Here is a 22,316-nt window from a genome sequence, read left to right on the forward strand (position 1 = left end):
TCTCAGTTTTGGTTAAGACCCTACAAAAATATTATATCAACGACAACTACAAAGTCACCTTCTTGAACCCAAAATAACCAAATTATATGACTTAAACTCCCCCAATATTTCAACAACAAAAAACACCTGCAAAATAAATTCCTATACACCATCACTAGATATGTGTGTTTTAAAATCATACACGACATTTTACCTGTAAAACACATATTTTTTAAAAATATTCCCTAATTCAAGTTATGCACTTTTTTTTGCGGTGGGACTGAAATCACTGACCATTTAATTTTCGAATGCAATTTAATACTCGCTTTACAACAGCTCATAATTAAATGGCTGAAAAAAACTCTCGAAACTCCTTCGGTACTTTTTACATTCCTTAAATTTGGTCTTATCCTAAGTTTCTTCTATGGGGCCTTGTTTCCGGAACCTGAAATCGCGGACTTGTGGCTTTTATTATGCGCTGGATACAAATATGCTATATGGATTAAATGTATCCATGCATATTATCATAAAGAAGTGGTAACCAGTAACACCTTGCTATTCTTCTTTCTCTCTTGCCTAAAATGTAGAATCAGAGCTGACATTTCCAGACTTAACCTTCTTCACTTTATTGACAAATGGTGTCTAGCTGGGTTATTATGTTCTCTTTAAATTTGTTAAATAGTAAGTGGCATAAGTCTAGAATAATACTCACTACTTACCTTTTTCTTTAAATATATCCAATTATGTATCCTTTTCTAATCTCCTGATTCTTTAGTACACCGTCTTTTTGCCTGCATGTTTCAACCCACGTTTACCGGTCAACACGTTAATTCAAGAATACCCCAAGCCGCACGTGTTAACACTATCTCTTCTTTTCGCACGAGCTTTTTCTGTACTTTACCTTGTCTATCCTTTTAACATGACCTTTCACGCTTATACAATTTTGTATACACTTTGTATTTCAATCAATACTATATCTCTAAATTTAAAACTTGAATAGTAATTTCATTTGTTTTAAATTCTATGTAAAGTTATTATGTTAATTGATAAGTAGACGTAAAATAATTTATTATTATAAATTCCTCGCCTATACGTTAGCTAGAAACTTACGTATTATGTAAAATTAGTATAAGCGTTTTACAACGTATGTATGAGCAGTAAGTGTGTGTGTGTGTGTAAGTATGTGTGTGTATATGAGGGTACGGGTGAGCGGATATGTCTAATATGGGTGCATATAGGAGTATCTGTGTCACTTGCACATTTCAACATGTACATATTAAATAAGGATTTCATGAAAAGAAAAGAATGTTTATCATTGGTTCTATCAAATCTATTTTTGTGTTACATAATCAATTTGGCAATAAATGTAGGTCTTATAGGCTTGTAAGAATTCCATTAGGTTTAGAGAACCTATGACCAAATTTCTATCTGTTCCTCAACTTTCTTTAATATTTGGTTGTAATTAAGTTCGTCTAAATTCTTTCCATAAAATATTCCTAAAGCCTTCACTTGTTGTTTGATTCAATTTGGGGGAGCTCCTGGGTCATTTGCCCGCCAATTTCCAATTAATTGCTATTATTTTCAATATTCTTATATAATGTTTCAATTGCAATAACATATAGTAAAATTGACAGTGGAAAATTTGTGTGTTGAGGGCTCTCAACCTCCTCACTCTCGTTCACTATTATTTTAGACTCGATGAGCGGATTTGTTTTATGCTAGAAACTTGGTTCTTCCATAAATAAATATGGGGTGGTAGGTTTTTGTGTTTCGTTTGCTTTGTTGTTTTCTTTTTTTACCCTTTGCCCCCTTCTTCTCACGTGCACTCGTATTTGTATAACTAGTCCATTATGTGGACGTGGATTGAGAAGTTTTAGGACCGTTTGAGCTTCCAACCTCAATTTCGCACTGCATACCCAGTATGACCTGGTTCGATGTTGCGGCATTTCAGTGGGGTGGGTTTCCTGAGATCTGTTCCATCTCTCCCCCAGGATCTGGAACCCTCTGACGATCATAGGCCATTTCATCAATCATTACTGAGTTTTGAGGCATGTTTTCTTGTTGTTGTACCGGTTATGGACAATCCGTTGGTGGGAGGCCCGTGGTACCACACCTGCTACAGTTACGAAACTGATGGCATCATCTATACCATGATTTGATACCAAATCCCATAATGTATGTAAAAAGAGGCACCCTCCTGGCGTCCTCCGACATGTACAGCAGCCTAACTCATGTAAATACTGAAGGAAAGCCCCAGACGGTGGTCATCCTTTCCTTCAAAACTTTTGCTCCAAACTTTTGTTCTACTTTGATCCTTAACTCTCAGTTTGGGATCTCTAAGGGAAGACCAGAAAAGTGAATTTCAGTTAGTTTTCCCCAAGACCCCTTGATTAAAAGTATAATGTCCTTAAAGCAGCGGAGCTTGTGAGAATTACCAATTACAGGTGGTTTCTATATCTCACCCGTAGCACTGCATGCAAACATTGTTGTGTGGAAAGACAAACTATACTTAAATATATGTATGCAATGATAATTATCTGCCGAAAATCATTTGAGTGAATCTGAGTTTTAGAAAACTTCTTTGTCGGTCTGCATCCTCAAAGCATCAAAAGCGATATCATGTCTGTTTAATAAAGCTCTGATAGTTTAGTTTTTAAAAGAACAAGTAAACAATATTCTGTTCATCATGTCTACAAAAGAATAGCATCAATCACAAGTAGATAATCAACACATAAGCACGGTATTTAGTAAATGGCTCACCAATAAACATGTAATTATTTATTCAATGTAATTAGCCATAACAGTTAGTTCCTTTGAATCGTGCAAACATTTCAGATTATCCTATTGTCAGACTTAATCCATGTCGCCGCTTGTGTCAAGTGTTGTTTTAAGCACGTATGCCTTGGGGACATTTTCCGAATCCTTATTTCACAGCTCAAACCACAACACTACCAATTAAACGGAACAAATCTGTTTAAGCGTGAGTCAGAAATTTAGTAGCTACATATATTTCCCAAGTATCAAATGAGTTTCGATTTATTGGGTATGTTAAAACTAAAAATTGAAATTTGGGGTAGAAATTTGTACATGTGTACATAGCTGAGTTGTTTCGTTTCTTCTAATATAATTTTTCTGATAGATAGATAGACAGAGAGAGAGATTATTGAAAATTACAAATCACATCTAATACAAAATTTAATTTCACAAAGGAAAACAATATTTCATAGAAATGGGACTTTTTATTAAAAAATGCAATTCTCCAATATATCTATTTGTTATAACTTACAAGTGTCCGATAAATGAGAATGAAATATAATTGCGAAATACACTGAAGAAAAAAATCAAGATGCTAGTATGAATTTAGTTAATGAAGAAATATTAGAAATCAAACTGAGTAAGATTTACATATTAACACCTGGTGATATACTGGCACTTTAGATATAAAATATCACTATTTTGACACGTCATTTTAAGCATCAGAGAACATTTTACATTCCACCAACCTCATTCATGAATAACAGCACAATTATAAAATCAAAGCACTCGTTGATTATTAACACAAATACTGAATAATCTCTCCTTTCAAAGACATTCAGAACCATGAATTGGTATTAACGATCATATAAAATTCAGTCGTATTTTATTACAACAATCAGCATTTTACAGAATAAAAGTCAATTACAATTTAGCAACAATTCAACGAAAGTGATATATGCACATATATACTCCGGACAATTTGTTTCATCTACATTATAAGAGATGAAAACTCTTTAGGTTGTATAATCCCACCCACCCACTCTTAAAATGTACTCTTCGAAACAAGACAATCTGGATTGATGAAAATCAGAACAAATCCTAAACTTTTCATCAAAGGCAGCATATTTTGAATAATCAGTCCTTATCGTAAACTTGATGTAGCAAAGTTAGTCACGTGTTTGTAATTATTTTCAAAATAAAAGTTATTCAGATGAAAATATCACTAAATAACTATTCGTCCTGTGAATGACTGATGCCCGGCAGTGTACAGCCACTATCGAATTCTGCTGAACGAACATTGGTTCCGGGCACCAAACTTGACTGATGTTTTGTCAAGCTGGAAGCAGATGGGGACAATTTTAATGGTGGTACTACAATTTCTTCAAAATTGATTTCATCGTTTTCATTTCCCTCATTTTCGTCATTATAAGGATAACTTGGCGGCTTGTGAATAATTAGATGCTGCTGCAGCATGCGGTTGATTGAAATAGCAGTCTCAGCAAATGGCTCCAAATCCTTGGTACTGCTATTCCTAGAAAGCATTGTTGGTGTAGCAAGAGAAGTAGCAGCCGGTGGGCAAGATACCCAGGGGTGGTTGAAGACCTGCTCGGTAGAATAACGCTTGCGTGGATCTCGCACCAGCAAGTGACGAATGAGGTCTTTGGCACTGTCTGAGATTACACTCCAATCGTTTTCTGGAAACTCATAAACATCATTTTTGATGCTGCTGAAAAGCATGTCCTGGCAGTCCCGACACATCACATCACTGTTCCACCCACAACCACCTCCACAGTCGCCATAAAATGGATGGTAACCGCACAGCATGATGTACATGATTATTCCCAGGCTCCAGAGATCACATTTCTTGTCATAGGATAAGGATTCACCAAGCCAAACTTTAACAACTTCAGGAGCCATATAATCTTCTGTGCCGACTGGCGTCAGGAGATCTGGCGTGGAACACATATCCTTCTGACTTTCAACAGGCACACCACTTGCCAAGTCAAAATCACATATTCGTATCGGGAATATTTCTTTCTTTTCACACAATATGTTTTCTAGCTTTAGATCCCTGTGGACTATTCCTTTATTGTGGAGGAAATCCAAGGCTCGTGTGATGCATTTCACTATTAAACTGGCTTCTGTCTCAGTCAGATGACCCCTTCTCTCAATATTGTCAAACAAGGTTCCTCCCAACATCTTGTCAAAGACCAAATAAAATCGACCTTCTTCTTCAAAGTATTCATAAAGCTGTAAGATGTTCTCCTGACCTTGACATAAGTTGTATATTTCTATTTCTTTGAAGACTTTGCTGCTGGATCGGATCGTGTTGTTTTTAATGATCTTTACAGCATATTCTTTGCTGTTGGAAATATTTATAAATGTCTGCACTGAATCAATAGTACCATTTCCTAAGATTTCTCCTGTTGGTCTGTACAAATCATGAAATTTTGTAACAGGAATATCAGCTGCCCTTTTTGTCTTCTTTAGGAGTCTTGGTGTATTACGATTTAAACTTGCGTTTTTCTCTGCATCCCGTAAATTATGGCTTTCCATGTCCTTAAAATCGTTATCCATCTCTATATTCAGTCCGTTTAAAGTACCGTAATGTCAGCACCTTTTATATATGTGATCGGTTGATGACAATTAGCTTCCTGATTGGCTCGTGTCATCCTGTCGATACGACTAAAATTCAACAGTATTCAAATAAATCCCCTACTGACACTGAGTAAGCACTTAATTAGGCACTCACGGCAGTTCCTCTGGCCTCGCTGTGATGATTGATTCACACCTTGGAATAGAAGAGTACATATCACAGTTATAAAGTGGAAACAATTACTAGAACAAACGAAAACAAGAAATTTGTTTAACAAGCTTTTAGTTGATATTTATTTCTTTACAGTGCTATCACGAATAGTCATTTGCCAAAAACATAATTGATCGATGTTTTCTTATTTTATGAGAAAATATTTTCATAAAGAAATTCTTTTAAATCTTATATTTCTGTTAGTAACATGTACCATCTATCATTGATTCAACATAGATGATCGCCTGGCTAGTCTATGCAATGAAATAATGTTTCTGTCTAATATTCAATTTCAAAAATACTTCTAAAATCTCTTTCTTTCTCTCTCTTTGTCAAATTCAAAACAACTTTTAACAAGCTTTTTGGTTGTACAAAATCCGAAAACATCGCAGTCTTTAAGTTATATATGAAGATGTTTATTTTCCTTCAATAAATATTATTGAAAGTAGACTATAGTTATTTTCAAATGGCATCGTTAATGGTAACCGATGTGGTATCTAAAATGCATTTCTGCAAACAACTTGAAAAATGGTTCAAGATAATTGATATGCACGGGCTTCCATATATTTATAACGTCCTTTTTTTCTTCCTTGCAACCATTGCAAATTCAAGGCTTTCATACTTAAGTATTGTCGGGACTCCAGCAGTGTCCAGGAGTTGTCTTTCACTGAATAATACTATGTATCTAGCTTATAGCCATACGATTTTTATTTTAATAATAAACAAAAACTTATTCAAGATAAATGAAAACTTTTTATACAAGTATATGAGAACAAACAATTTCACATGCGCTTGATATAATTTCGATGATCGTATGAATTAGAGGTCTTTCTTTTTTATTTAACGCTCCCATTAACCCTGTTTCGTCAGACAAAGCACGCGGTCCAAAGATGATCAATTTGTTTCATGGTATGATAAAAACTATATAAATGAAGTACTCTTGTGCACCTTAAAACATATCTAATCGTTTGGCTTTCATTATTGATGTTACATAATCAACTAAAACTTTATTTATATATATTGCTGTCATTAATCTCATTTGTAATTTAGAGGTTATTTTGCGTCGATGCCCAAAAATGTATCCCTTATTGCACCAGTAATTCTATAACGGTCAGTTGCTGTTTGCGGACAACGCAGTATTGTGTGGATTTAGAATCAGTGTATTGACCATACAAATGGCAAGGCGGAATCATACGTATACTATGTTTTTTAAAGGCCATCTCGCCAGTGATCCAAACGTCATGTAGGTGAATAAACATCACGCTTTGTTAAAAGCAGACGAGATAGCTTCCCATCTCTTCCGTATTCCATCCCAATATAGATTCCGATTACTAGTCTCCGATTGTGCTTACATAGGTATCGGTACAAATAAATGTATACGGCCTCCCAGGTATATTGGGTATTATCTGTAAAGTGCCTTATTCTAAAAGGGGTTCGTTACAGTGAAAATTAGGAGTATTCGTCCATGAATCAAAGGATGACGCTTCTAACCTGTAACAATATAACACAAGGGAAGACACGAGTCCCCACCGCTCGGTAGGTCCGACTCTGTTAGTTTATCCTAATAGCGTCTGCTAATCTCCAACGTAAGCCAGTCGTAATCAAGAAGAGTTCATTTTTCACGATTGACCGAAAGGTAAGATCCGAAAAACTGCGCACTCGATGTTGTTCGGATCTTACCTTTCGTTCACTGGTGAAATCCAAGACTATTCGAATGCAAACGGCACTGCCTGCCATTAGTTGTCCAAACGTCAAAATCGGCGAACAATTATTGAATTTTCTCCAAGATGTCTCATACTGAACGAAGTGTGTCGAGCAGTTTTGAAAATTGAACTATTCTTGATTACCACTGGCTGAAGGTGGAAATTAGCAGACGCAATTAGGATAAACTAGCATGGTTGGAACTACCGATAGGTGCGAACTCGTGTCTTTTTCTTGTATTATATTGTTACAGGATTGAACATTCATACCCTGATTCAATGGCGGATACTCCTAAGTTTTCTTCGTAACGAACAACTGTGCCTTATTCTACTTAAAATATATATTGTGTGTTTGTGATGCAAATAGCATAGTCCCAGTCCCAATTCATTTTGCGGTTTATATAAGAAGATCCCGTTGGATATAACGTATTCTACGGATCCATATAAACAGAATAATTTATATTTCAATCTCAATTCATAAAATAATCCTGGTCTCAGTTTTGGTTAAGACCCTACAAAAATATTATATCAACGACAACTACAAAGTCACCTTCTTGAACCCAAAATAACCAAATTATATGACTTAAACTCCCCCAATATTTCAACAACAAAAAACACCTGCAAAATAAATTCCTATACACCATCACTAGATATGTGTGTTTTAAAATCATACACGACATTTTACCTGTAAAACACATATTTTTTAAAAATATTCCCTAATTCAAGTTATGCACTTTTTTTTGCGGTGGGACTGAAATCACTGACCATTTAATTTTCGAATGCAATTTAATACTCGCTTTACAACAGCTCATAATTAAATGGCTGAAAAAAACTCTCGAAACTCCTTCGGTACTTTTTACATTCCTTAAATTTGGTCTTATCCTAAGTTTCTTCTATGGGGCCTTGTTTCCGGAACCTGAAATCGCGGACTTGTGGCTTTTATTATGCGCTGGATACAAATATGCTATATGGATTAAATGTATCCATGCATATTATCATAAAGAAGTGGTAACCAGTAACACCTTGCTATTCTTCTTTCTCTCTTGCCTAAAATGTAGAATCAGAGCTGACATTTCCAGACTTAACCTTCTTCACTTTATTGACAAATGGTGTCTAGCTGGGTTATTATGTTCTCTTTAAATTTGTTAAATAGTAAGTGGCATAAGTCTAGAATAATACTCACTACTTACCTTTTTCTTTAAATATATCCAATTATGTATCCTTTTCTAATCTCCTGATTCTTTAGTACACCGTCTTTTTGCCTGCATGTTTCAACCCACGTTTACCGGTCAACACGTTAATTCAAGAATACCCCAAGCCGCACGTGTTAACACTATCTCTTCTTTTCGCACGAGCTTTTTCTGTACTTTACCTTGTCTATCCTTTTAACATGACCTTTCACGCTTATACAATTTTGTATACACTTTGTATTTCAATCAATACTATATCTCTAAATTTAAAACTTGAATAGTAATTTCATTTGTTTTAAATTCTATGTAAAGTTATTATGTTAATTGATAAGTAGACGTAAAATAATTTATTATTATAAATTCCTCGCCTATACGTTAGCTAGAAACTTACGTATTATGTAAAATTAGTATAAGCGTTTTACAACGTATGTATGAGCAGTAAGTGTGTGTGTGTGTGTAAGTATGTGTGTGTATATGAGGGTACGGGTGAGCGGATATGTCTAATATGGGTGCATATAGGAGTATCTGTGTCACTTGCACATTTCAACATGTACATATTAAATAAGGATTTCATGAAAAGAAAAGAATGTTTATCATTGGTTCTATCAAATCTATTTTTGTGTTACATAATCAATTTGGCAATAAATGTAGGTCTTATAGGCTTGTAAGAATTCCATTAGGTTTAGAGAACCTATGACCAAATTTCTATCTGTTCCTCAACTTTCTTTAATATTTGGTTGTAATTAAGTTCGTCTAAATTCTTTCCATAAAATATTCCTAAAGCCTTCACTTGTTGTTTGATTCAATTTGGGGGAGCTCCTGGGTCATTTGCCCGCCAATTTCCAATTAATTGCTATTATTTTCAATATTCTTATATAATGTTTCAATTGCAATAACATATAGTAAAATTGACAGTGGAAAATTTGTGTGTTGAGGGCTCTCAACCTCCTCACTCTCGTTCACTATTATTTTAGACTCGATGAGCGGATTTGTTTTATGCTAGAAACTTGGTTCTTCCATAAATAAATATGGGGTGGTAGGTTTTTGTGTTTCGTTTGCTTTGTTGTTTTCTTTTTTTACCCTTTGCCCCCTTCTTCTCACGTGCACTCGTATTTGTATAACTAGTCCATTATGTGGACGTGGATTGAGAAGTTTTAGGACCGTTTGAGCTTCCAACCTCAATTTCGCACTGCATACCCAGTATGACCTGGTTCGATGTTGCGGCATTTCAGTGGGGTGGGTTTCCTGAGATCTGTTCCATCTCTCCCCCAGGATCTGGAACCCTCTGACGATCATAGGCCATTTCATCAATCATTACTGAGTTTTGAGGCATGTTTTCTTGTTGTTGTACCGGTTATGGACAATCCGTTGGTGGGAGGCCCGTGGTACCACACCTGCTACAGTTACGAAACTGATGGCATCATCTATACCATGATTTGATACCAAATCCCATAATGTATGTAAAAAGAGGCACCCTCCTGGCGTCCTCCGACATGTACAGCAGCCTAACTCATGTAAATACTGAAGGAAAGCCCCAGACGGTGGTCATCCTTTCCTTCAAAACTTTTGCTCCAAACTTTTGTTCTACTTTGATCCTTAACTCTCAGTTTGGGATCTCTAAGGGAAGACCAGAAAAGTGAATTTCAGTTAGTTTTCCCCAAGACCCCTTGATTAAAAGTATAATGTCCTTAAAGCAGCGGAGCTTGTGAGAATTACCAATTACAGGTGGTTTCTATATCTCACCCGTAGCACTGCATGCAAACATTGTTGTGTGGAAAGACAAACTATACTTAAATATATGTATGCAATGATAATTATCTGCCGAAAATCATTTGAGTGAATCTGAGTTTTAGAAAACTTCTTTGTCGGTCTGCATCCTCAAAGCATCAAAAGCGATATCATGTCTGTTTAATAAAGCTCTGATAGTTTAGTTTTTAAAAGAACAAGTAAACAATATTCTGTTCATCATGTCTACAAAAGAATAGCATCAATCACAAGTAGATAATCAACACATAAGCACGGTATTTAGTAAATGGCTCACCAATAAACATGTAATTATTTATTCAATGTAATTAGCCATAACAGTTAGTTCCTTTGAATCGTGCAAACATTTCAGATTATCCTATTGTCAGACTTAATCCATGTCGCCGCTTGTGTCAAGTGTTGTTTTAAGCACGTATGCCTTGGGGACATTTTCCGAATCCTTATTTCACAGCTCAAACCACAACACTACCAATTAAACGGAACAAATCTGTTTAAGCGTGAGTCAGAAATTTAGTAGCTACATATATTTCCCAAGTATCAAATGAGTTTCGATTTATTGGGTATGTTAAAACTAAAAATTGAAATTTGGGGTAGAAATTTGTACATGTGTACATAGCTGAGTTGTTTCGTTTCTTCTAATATAATTTTTCTGATAGATAGATAGACAGAGAGAGAGATTATTGAAAATTACAAATCACATCTAATACAAAATTTAATTTCACAAAGGAAAACAATATTTCATAGAAATGGGACTTTTTATTAAAAAATGCAATTCTCCAATATATCTATTTGTTATAACTTACAAGTGTCCGATAAATGAGAATGAAATATAATTGCGAAATACACTGAAGAAAAAAATCAAGATGCTAGTATGAATTTAGTTAATGAAGAAATATTAGAAATCAAACTGAGTAAGATTTACATATTAACACCTGGTGATATACTGGCACTTTAGATATAAAATATCACTATTTTGACACGTCATTTTAAGCATCAGAGAACATTTTACATTCCACCAACCTCATTCATGAATAACAGCACAATTATAAAATCAAAGCACTCGTTGATTATTAACACAAATACTGAATAATCTCTCCTTTCAAAGACATTCAGAACCATGAATTGGTATTAACGATCATATAAAATTCAGTCGTATTTTATTACAACAATCAGCATTTTACAGAATAAAAGTCAATTACAATTTAGCAACAATTCAACGAAAGTGATATATGCACATATATACTCCGGACAATTTGTTTCATCTACATTATAAGAGATGAAAACTCTTTAGGTTGTATAATCCCACCCACCCACTCTTAAAATGTACTCTTCGAAACAAGACAATCTGGATTGATGAAAATCAGAACAAATCCTAAACTTTTCATCAAAGGCAGCATATTTTGAATAATCAGTCTTTATCGTAAACTTGATGTAGCAAAGTTAGTCACGTGTTTGTAATTATTTTCAAAATAAAAGTTATTCAGATGAAAATATCACTAAATAACTATTCGTCCTGTGAATGACTGATGCCCGGCAGTGTACAGCCACTATCGAATTCTGTTGAACGAACATTGGTTCCGGGCACCAAACTTGACTGATGTTTTGTCAAGCTGGAAGCAGATGGGGACAATTTTAATGGTGGTACTACAATTTCTTCAAAATTGATTTCATCGTTTTCATTTCCCTCATTTTCGTCATTATAAGGATAACTTGGCGGCTTGTGAATAATTAGATGCTGCTGCAGCATGCGGTTGATTGAAATAGCAGTCTCAGCAAATGGCTCCAAATCCTTGGTACTGCTATTCCTAGAAAGCATTGTTGGTGTAGCAAGAGAAGTAGCAGCCGGTGGGCAAGATACCCAGGGGTGGTTGAAGACCTGCTCGGTAGAATAACGCTTGCGTGGATCTCGCACCAGCAAGTGACGAATGAGGTCTTTGGCACTGTCTGAGATTACACTCCAATCGTTTTCTGGAAACTCATAAACATCATTTTTGATGCTGCTGAAAAGCATGTCCTGGCAGTCCCGACACATCACATCACTGTTCCACCCACAACCACCTCCACAGTCGCCATAAAATGGATGGTAACCGCACAGCATGATGTACATGATTATTCCCAGGCTCCAGAGATCACATTTCTTGTCATAGGATAAGGATTCACCAAGCCAAACTTTAACAACTTCAGGAGCCATATAATCTTCTGTGCCGACTGGCGTCAGGAGATCTGGCGTGGAACACATATCCTTCTGACTTTCAACAGGCACACCACTTGCCAAGTCAAAATCACATATTCGTATCGGGAATATTTCTTTCTTTTCACACAATATGTTTTCTAGCTTTAGATCCCTGTGGACTATTCCTTTATTGTGGAGGAAATCCAAGGCTCGTGTGATGCATTTCACTATTAAACTGGCTTCTGTCTCAGTCAGATGACCCCTTCTCTCAATATTGTCAAACAAGGTTCCTCCCAACATCTTGTCAAAGACCAAATAAAATCGACCTTCTTCTTCAAAGTATTCATAAAGCTGTAAGATGTTCTCCTGACCTTGACATAAGTTGTATATTTCTATTTCTTTGAAGACTTTGCTGCTGGATCGGATCGTGTTGTTTTTAATGATCTTTACAGCATATTCTTTGCTGTTGGAAATATTTATAAATGTCTGCACTGAATCAATAGTACCATTTCCTAAGATTTCTCCTGTTGGTCTGTACAAATCATGAAATTTTGTAACAGGAATATCAGCTGCCCTTTTTGTCTTCTTTAGGAGTCTTGGTGTATTACGATTTAAACTTGCGTTTTTCTCTGCATCCCGTAAATTATGGCTTTCCATGTCCTTAAAATCGTTATCCATCTCTATATTCAGTCCGTTTAAAGTACCGTAATGTCAGCACCTTTTATATATGTGATCGGTTGATGACAATTAGCTTCCTGATTGGCTCGTGTCATCCTGTCGATACGACTAAAATTCAACAGTATTCAAATAAATCCCCTACTGACACTGAGTAAGCACTTAATTAGGCACTCACGGCAGTTCCTCTGGCCTCGCTGTGATGATTGATTCACACCTTGGAATAGAAGAGTACATATCACAGTTATAAAGTGGAAACAATTACTAGAACAAACGAAAACAAGAAATTTGTTTAACAAGCTTTTAGTTGATATTTATTTCTTTACAGTGCTATCACGAATAGTCATTTGCCAAAAACATAATTGATCGATGTTTTCTTATTTTATGAGAAAATATTTTCATAAAGAAATTCTTTTAAATCTTATATTTCTGTTAGTAACATGTACCATCTATCATTGATTCAACATAGATGATCGCCTGGCTAGTCTATGCAATGAAATAATGTTTCTGTCTAATATTCAATTTCAAAAATACTTCTAAAATCTCTTTCTTTCTCTCTCTTTGTCAAATTCAAAACAACTTTTAACAAGCTTTTTGGTTGTACAAAATCCGAAAACATCGCAGTCTTTAAGTTATATATGAAGATGTTTATTTTCCTTCAATAAATATTATTGAAAGTAGACTATAGTTATTTTCAAATGGCATCGTTAATGGTAACCGATGTGGTATCTAAAATGCATTTCTGCAAACAACTTGAAAAATGGTTCAAGATAATTGATATGCACGGGCTTCCATATATTTATAACGTCCTTTTTTTCTTCCTTGCAACCATTGCAAATTCAAGGCTTTCATACTTAAGTATTGTCGGGACTCCAGCAGTGTCCAGGAGTTGTCTTTCACTGAATAATACTATGTATCTAGCTTATAGCCATACGATTTTTATTTTAATAATAAACAAAAACTTATTCAAGATAAATGAAAACTTTTTATACAAGTATATGAGAACAAACAATTTCACATGCGCTTGATATAATTTCGATGATCGTATGAATTAGAGGTCTTTCTTTTTTATTTAACGCTCCCATTAACCCTGTTTCGTCAGACAAAGCACGCGGTCCAAAGATGATCAATTTGTTTCATGGTATGATAAAAACTATATAAATGAAGTACTCTTGTGCACCTTAAAACATATCTAATCGTTTGGCTTTCATTATTGATGTTACATAATCAACTAAAACTTTATTTATATATATTGCTGTCATTAATCTCATTTGTAATTTAGAGGTTATTTTGCGTCGATGCCCAAAAATGTATCCCTTATTGCACCAGTAATTCTATAACGGTCAGTTGCTGTTTGCGGACAACGCAGTATTGTGTGGATTTAGAATCAGTGTATTGACCATACAAATGGCAAGGCGGAATCATACGTATACTATGTTTTTTAAAGGCCATCTCGCCAGTGATCCAAACGTCATGTAGGTGAATAAACATCACGCTTTGTTAAAAGCAGACGAGATAGCTTCCCATCTCTTCCGTATTCCATCCCAATATAGATTCCGATTACTAGTCTCCGATTGTGCTTACATAGGTATCGGTACAAATAAATGTATACGGCCTCCCAGGTATATTGGGTATTATCTGTAAAGTGCCTTATTCTAAAAGGGGTTCGTTACAGTGAAAATTAGGAGTATTCGTCCATGAATCAAAGGATGACGCTTCTAACCTGTAACAATATAACACAAGGGAAGACACGAGTCCCCACCGCTCGGTAGGTCCGACTCTGTTAGTTTATCCTAATAGCGTCTGCTAATCTCCAACGTAAGCCAGTCGTAATCAAGAAGAGTTCATTTTTCACGATTGACCGAAAGGTAAGATCCGAAAAACTGCGCACTCGATGTTGTTCGGATCTTACCTTTCGTTCACTGGTGAAATCCAAGACTATTCGAATGCAAACGGCACTGCCTGCCATTAGTTGTCCAAACGTCAAAATCGGCGAACAATTATTGAATTTTCTCCAAGATGTCTCATACTGAACGAAGTGTGTCGAGCAGTTTTGAAAATTGAACTATTCTTGATTACCACTGGCTGAAGGTGGAAATTAGCAGACGCAATTAGGATAAACTAGCATGGTTGGAACTACCGATAGGTGCGAACTCGTGTCTTTTTCTTGTATTATATTGTTACAGGATTGAACATTCATACCCTGATTCAATGGCGGATACTCCTAAGTTTTCTTCGTAACGAACAACTGTGCCTTATTCTACTTAAAATATATATTGTGTGTTTGTGATGCAAATAGCATAGTCCCAGTCCCAATTCATTTTGCGGTTTATATAAGAAGATCCCGTTGGATATAACGTATTCTACGGATCCATATAAACAGAATAATTTATATTTCAATCTCAATTCATAAAATAATCCTGGTCTCAGTTTTGGTTAAGACCCTACAAAAATATTATATCAACGACAACTACAAAGTCACCTTCTTGAACCCAAAATAACCAAATTATATGACTTAAACTCCCCCAATATTTCAACAACAAAAAACACCTGCAAAATAAATTCCTATACACCATCACTAGATATGTGTGTTTTAAAATCATACACGACATTTTACCTGTAAAACACATATTTTTTAAAAATATTCCCTAATTCAAGTTATGCACTTTTTTTTGCGGTGGGACTGAAATCACTGACCATTTAATTTTCGAATGCAATTTAATACTCGCTTTACAACAGCTCATAATTAAATGGCTGAAAAAAACTCTCGAAACTCCTTCGGTACTTTTTAAATTCCTTAAATTTGGTCTTATCCTAAGTTTCTTCTATGGGGCCTTGTTTCCGGAACCTGAAATCGCGGACTTGTGGCTTTTATTATGCGCTGGATACAAATATGCTATATGGATTAAATGTATCCATGCATATTATCATAAAGAAGTGGTAACCAGTAACACCTTGCTATTCTTCTTTCTCTCTTGCCTAAAATGTAGAATCAGAGCTGACATTTCCAGGCTTAACCTTCTTCACTTTATTGACAAATGGTGTCTAGCTGGGTTATTATGTTCTCTTTAAATTTGTTAAATAGTAAGTGGCATAAGTCTAGAATAATACTCACTACTTACCTTTTTCTTTAAATATATCCAATTATGTATCCTTTTCTAATCTCCTGATTCTTTAGTACACCGTCTTTTTGCCTGCATGTTTCAACCCACGTTTACCGGTCAACACGTTAATTCAAGAATACCCCAAGCCGCACGTGTTAACACTATCTCTTCTTTTCGCACGAGCTTTTTCTGTACTTTACCTTGTCTATCCTTTTAACATGACCTTTCACGCTTATACAATTTTGTATACACTTTGTATTTCAATCAATACTATATCTCTAAATTTAAAACTTGAATAGTAATTTCATTTGTTTTAAATTCTATGTAAAGTTATTATGTTAATTGATAAGTAGACGTAAAATAATTTATTATTATAAATTCCTCGCCTATACGTTAGCTAGAAACTTACGTATTATGTAAAATTAGTATAAGCGTTTTACAACGTATGTATGAGCAGTAAGTGTGTGTGTGTGTGTGTAAGTATGTGTGTGTATATGAGGGTACGGGTGAGCGGATATGTCTAATATGGGTGCATATAGGAGTATCTGTGTCACTTGCACATTTCAACATGTACATATTAAATAAGGATTTCATGAAAAGAAAAGAATGTTTATCATTGGTTCTATCAAATCTATTTTTGTGTTACATAATCAATTTGGCAATAAATGTAGGTCTTATAGGCTTGTAAGAATTCCATTAGGTTTAGAGAACCTATGACCAAATTTCTATCTGTTCCTCAACTTTCTTTAATATTTGGTTGTAATTAAGTTCGTCTAAATTCTTTCCATAAAATATTCCTAAAGCCTTCACTTGTTGTTTGATTCAATTTGGGGGAGCTCCTGGGTCATTTGCCCGCCAATTTCCAATTAATTGCTATTATTTTCAATATTCTTATATAATGTTTCAATTGCAATAACATATAGTAAAATTGACAGTGGAAAATTTGTGTGTTGAGGGCTCTCAACCTCCTCACTCTCGTTCACTATTATTTTAGACTCGATGAGCGGATTTGTTTTATGCTAGAAACTTGGTTCTTCCATAAATAAATATGGGGTGGTAGGTTTTTGTGTTTCGTTTGCTTTGTTGTTTTCCTTTTTTACCCTTTGCCCCCTTCTTCTCACGTGCACTCGTATTTGTATAACTAGTCCATTATGTGGACGTGGATTGAGAAGTTTTAGGACCGTTTGAGCTTCCAACCTCAATTTCGCACTGCATACCCAGTATGACCTGGTTCGATGTTGCGGCATTTCAGTGGGGTGGGTTTCCTGAGATCTGTTCCATCTCTCCCCCAGGATCTGGAACCCTCTGACGATCATAGGCCATTTCATCAATCATTACTGAGTTTTGAGGCATGTTTTCTTGTTGTTGTACCGGTTATGGACAATCCGTTGGTGGGAGGCCCGTGGTACCACACCTGCTACAGTTACGAAACTGATGGCATCATCTATACCATGATTTGATACCAAATCCCATAATGTATGTAAAAAGAGGCACCCTCCTGGCGTCCTCCGACATGTACAGCAGCCTAACTCATGTAAATACTGAAGGAAAGCCCCAGACGGTGGTCATCCTTTCCTTCAAAACTTTTGCTCCAAACTTTTGTTCTACTTTGAGCCTTAACTCTCAGTTTGGGATCTCTAAGGGAAGACCAGAAAAGTGAATTTCAGTTAGTTTTCCCCAAGACCCCTTGATTAAAAGTATAATGTCCTTAAAGCAGCGGAGCTTGTGAGAATTACCAATTACAGGTGGTTTCTATATCTCACCCGTAGCACTGCATGCAAACATTGTTGTGTGGAAAGACAAACTATACTTAAATATATGTATGCAATGATAATTATCTGCCGAAAATCATTTGAGTGAATCTGAGTTTTAGAAAACTTCTTTGTCGGTCTGCATCCTCAAAGCATCAAAAGCGATATCATGTCTGTTTAATAAAGCTCTGATAGTTTAGTTTTTAAAAGAACAAGTAAACAATATTCTGTTCATCATGTCTACAAAAGAATAGCATCAATCACAAGTAGATAATCAACACATAAGCACGGTATTTAGTAAATGGCTCACCAATAAACATGTAATTATTTATTCAATGTAATTAGCCATAACAGTTAGTTCCTTTGAATCGTGCAAACATTTCAGATTATCCTATTGTCAGACTTAATCCATGTCGCCGCTTGTGTCAAGTGTTGTTTTAAGCACGTATGCCTTGGGGACATTTTCCGAATCCTTATTTCACAGCTCAAACCACAACACTACCAATTAAACGGAACAAATCTGTTTAAGCGTGAGTCAGAAATTTAGTAGCTACATATATTTCCCAAGTATCAAATGAGTTTCGATTTATTGGGTATGTTAAAACTAAAAATTGAAATTTGGGGTAGAAATTTGTACATGTGTACATAGCTGAGTTGTTTCGTTTCTTCTAATATAATTTTTCTGATAGATAGATAGACAGAGAGAGAGATTATTGAAAATTACAAATCACATCTAATACAAAATTTAATTTCACAAAGGAAAACAATATTTCATAGAAATGGGACTTTTTATTAAAAAATGCAATTCTCCAATATATCTATTTGTTATAACTTACAAGTGTCCGATAAATGAGAATGAAATATAATTGCGAAATACACTGAAGAAAAAAATCAAGATGCTAGTATGAATTTAGTTAATGAAGAAATATTAGAAATCAAACTGAGTAAGATTTACATATTAACACCTGGTGATATACTGGCACTTTAGATATAAAATATCACTATTTTGACACGTCATTTTAAGCATCAGAGAACATTTTACATTCCACCAACCTCATTCATGAATAACAGCACAATTATAAAATCAAAGCACTCGTTGATTATTAACACAAATACTGAATAATCTCTCCTTTCAAAGACATTCAGAACCATGAATTGGTATTAACGATCATATAAAATTCAGTCGTATTTTATTACAACAATCAGCATTTTACAGAATAAAAGTCAATTACAATTTAGCAACAATTCAACGAAAGTGATATATGCACATATATACTCCGGACAATTTGTTTCATCTACATTATAAGAGATGAAAACTCTTTAGGTTGTATAATCCCACCCACCCACTCTTAAAATGTACTCTTCGAAACAAGACAATCTGGATTGATGAAAATCAGAACAAATCCTAAACTTTTCATCAAAGGCAGCATATTTTGAATAATCAGTCCTTATCGTAAACTTGATGTAGCAAAGTTAGTCACGTGTTTGTAATTATTTTCAAAATAAAAGTTATTCAGATGAAAATATCACTAAATAACTATTCGTCCTGTGAATGACTGATGCCCGGCAGTGTACAGCCACTATCGAATTCTGTTGAACGAACATTGGTTCCGGGCACCAAACTTGACTGATGTTTTGTCAAGCTGGAAGCAGATGGGGACAATTTTAATGGTGGTACTACAATTTCTTCAAAATTGATTTCATCGTTTTCATTTCCCTCATTTTCGTCATTATAAGGATAACTTGGCGGCTTGTGAATAATTAGATGCTGCTGCAGCATGCGGTTGATTGAAATAGCAGTCTCAGCAAATGGCTCCAAATCCTTGGTACTGCTATTCCTAGAAAGCATTGTTGGTGTAGCAAGAGAAGTAGCAGCCGGTGGGCAAGATACCCAGGGGTGGTTGAAGACCTGCTCGGTAGAATAACGCTTGCGTGGATCTCGCACCAGCAAGTGACGAATGAGGTCTTTGGCACTGTCTGAGATTACACTCCAATCGTTTTCTGGAAACTCATAAACATCATTTTTGATGCTGCTGAAAAGCATGTCCTGGCAGTCCCGACACATCACATCACTGTTCCACCCACAACCACCTCCACAGTCGCCATAAAATGGATGGTAACCGCACAGCATGATGTACATGATTATTCCCAGGCTCCAGAGATCACATTTCTTGTCATAGGATAAGGATTCACCAAGCCAAACTTTAACAACTTCAGGAGCCATATAATCTTCTGTGCCGACTGGCGTCAGGAGATCTGGCGTGGAACACATATCCTTCTGACTTTCAACAGGCACACCACTTGCCAAGTCAAAATCACATATTCGTATCGGGAATATTTCTTTCTTTTCACACAATATGTCTTCTAGCTTTAGATCCCTGTGGACTATTCCTTTATTGTGGAGGAAATCCAAGGCTCGTGTGATGCATTTCACTATTAAACTGGCTTCTGTCTCAGTCAGATGACCCCTTCTCTCAATATTGTCAAACAAGGTTCCTCCCAACATCTTGTCAAAGACCAAATAAAATCGACCTTCTTCTTCAAAGTATTCATAAAGCTGTAAGATGTTCTCCTGACCTTGACATAAGTTGTATATTTCTATTTCTTTGAAGACTTTGCTGCTGGATCGGATCGTGTTGTTTTTAATGATCTTTACAGCATATTCTTTGCTGTTGGAAATATTTATAAATGTCTGCACTGAATCAATAGTACCATTTCCTAAGATTTCTCCTGTTGGTCTGTACAAATCATGAAATTTTGTAACAGGAATATCAGCTGCCCTTTTTGTCTTCTTTAGGAGTCTTGGTGTATTACGATTTAAACTTGCGTTTTTCTCTGCATCCCGTAAATTATGGCTTTCCATGTCCTTAAAATCGTTATCCATCTCTATATTCAGTCCGTTTAAAGTACCGTAATGTCAGCACCTTTTATATATGTGATCGGTTGATGACAATTAGCTTCCTGATTGGCTCGTGTCATCCTGTCGATACGACTAAAATTCAACAGTATTCAAATAAATCCCCTACTGACACTGAGTAAGCACTTAATTAGGCACTCACGGAAGTTCCTCTGGCCTCGCTGTGATGATTGATTCACACCTTGGAATGGAAGAGTACATATCACAGTTATAAAGTGGAAACAATTACTAGAACAAACGAAAACAAGAAATTTGTTTAACAAGCTTTTAGTTGATATTTATTTCTTTACAGTGCTATCACGAATAGTCATTTGCCAAAAACATAATTGATCGATGTTTTCTTATTTTATGAGAAAATATTTTCATAAAGAAATTCTTTTAAATCTTATATTTCTGTTAGTAACATGTACCATCTATCATTGATTCAACATAGATGATCGCCTGGCTAGTCTATGCAATGAAATAATGTTTCTGTCTAATATTCAATTTCAAAAATACTTCTAAAATCTCTTTCTTTCTCTCTCTTTGTCAAATTCAAAACAACTTTTAACAAGCTTTTTGGTTGTACAAAATCCGAAAACATCGCAGTCTTTAAGTTATATATGAAGATGTTTATTTTCCTTCAATAAATATTATTGAAAGTAGACTATAGTTATTTTCAAATGGCATCGTTAATGGTAACCGATGTGGTATCTAAAATGCATTTCTGCAAACAACTTGAAAAATGGTTCAAGATAATTGATATGCACGGGCTTCCATATATTTATAACGTCCTTTTTTTCTTCCTTGCAACCATTGCAAATTCAAGGCTTTCATACTTAAGTATTGTCGGGACTCCAGCAGTGTCCAGGAGTTGTCTTTCACTGAATAATACTATGTATCTAGCTTATAGCCATACGATTTTTATTTTAATAATAAACAAAAACTTATTCAAGATAAATGAAAACTTTTTATACAAGTATATGAGAACAAACAATTTCACATGCGCTTGATATAATTTCGATGATCGTATGAATTAGAGGTCTTTCTTTTTTATTTAACGCTCCCATTAACCCTGTTTCGTCAGACAAAGCACGCGGTCCAAAGATGATCAATTTGTTTCATGGTATGATAAAAACTATATAAATGAAGTACTCTTGTGCACCTTAAAACATATCTAATCGTTTGGCTTTCATTATTGATGTTACATAATCAACTAAAACTTTATTTATATATATTGCTGTCATTAATCTCATTTGTAATTTAGAGGTTATTTTGCGTCGATGCCCAAAAATGTATCCCTTATTGCACCAGTAATTCTATAACGGTCAGTTGCTGTTTGCGGACAACGCAGTATTGTGTGGATTTAGAATCAGTGTATTGACCATACAAATGGCAAGGCGGAATCATACGTATACTATGTTTTTTAAAGGCCATCTCGCCAGTGATCCAAACGTCATGTAGGTGAATAAACATCACGCTTTGTTAAAAGCAGACGAGATAGCTTCCCATCTCTTCCGT

The 22,316-nt window shown here is 35.3% G+C and overlaps 3 pseudogenes; all 3 read right to left on the reverse strand.

Annotated features, from left to right (window-relative positions):
* Positions 1-3,966: 3,966 nt before the first annotated feature.
* LOC149771728 (MAP kinase-interacting serine/threonine-protein kinase 1 pseudogene) lies at positions 3,967-4,935 on the reverse strand (annotated as a pseudogene).
* A 6,765-nt stretch (positions 4,936-11,700) lies between these two features.
* On the reverse strand, positions 11,701-12,669 carry LOC149771729 (MAP kinase-interacting serine/threonine-protein kinase 1 pseudogene; annotated as a pseudogene).
* A 6,767-nt stretch (positions 12,670-19,436) lies between these two features.
* On the reverse strand, positions 19,437-20,405 carry LOC149771730 (MAP kinase-interacting serine/threonine-protein kinase 1 pseudogene; annotated as a pseudogene).
* Positions 20,406-22,316: the final 1,911 nt, after the last annotated feature.

Source organism: Sinohyriopsis cumingii, unplaced genomic scaffold, assembly GCF_028554795.1.
Source record: "Sinohyriopsis cumingii isolate HCF-2022 unplaced genomic scaffold, ASM2855479v2 utg001699l, whole genome shotgun sequence".
Lineage (NCBI taxonomy): Eukaryota > Metazoa > Mollusca > Bivalvia > Unionida > Unionidae > Sinohyriopsis > Sinohyriopsis cumingii.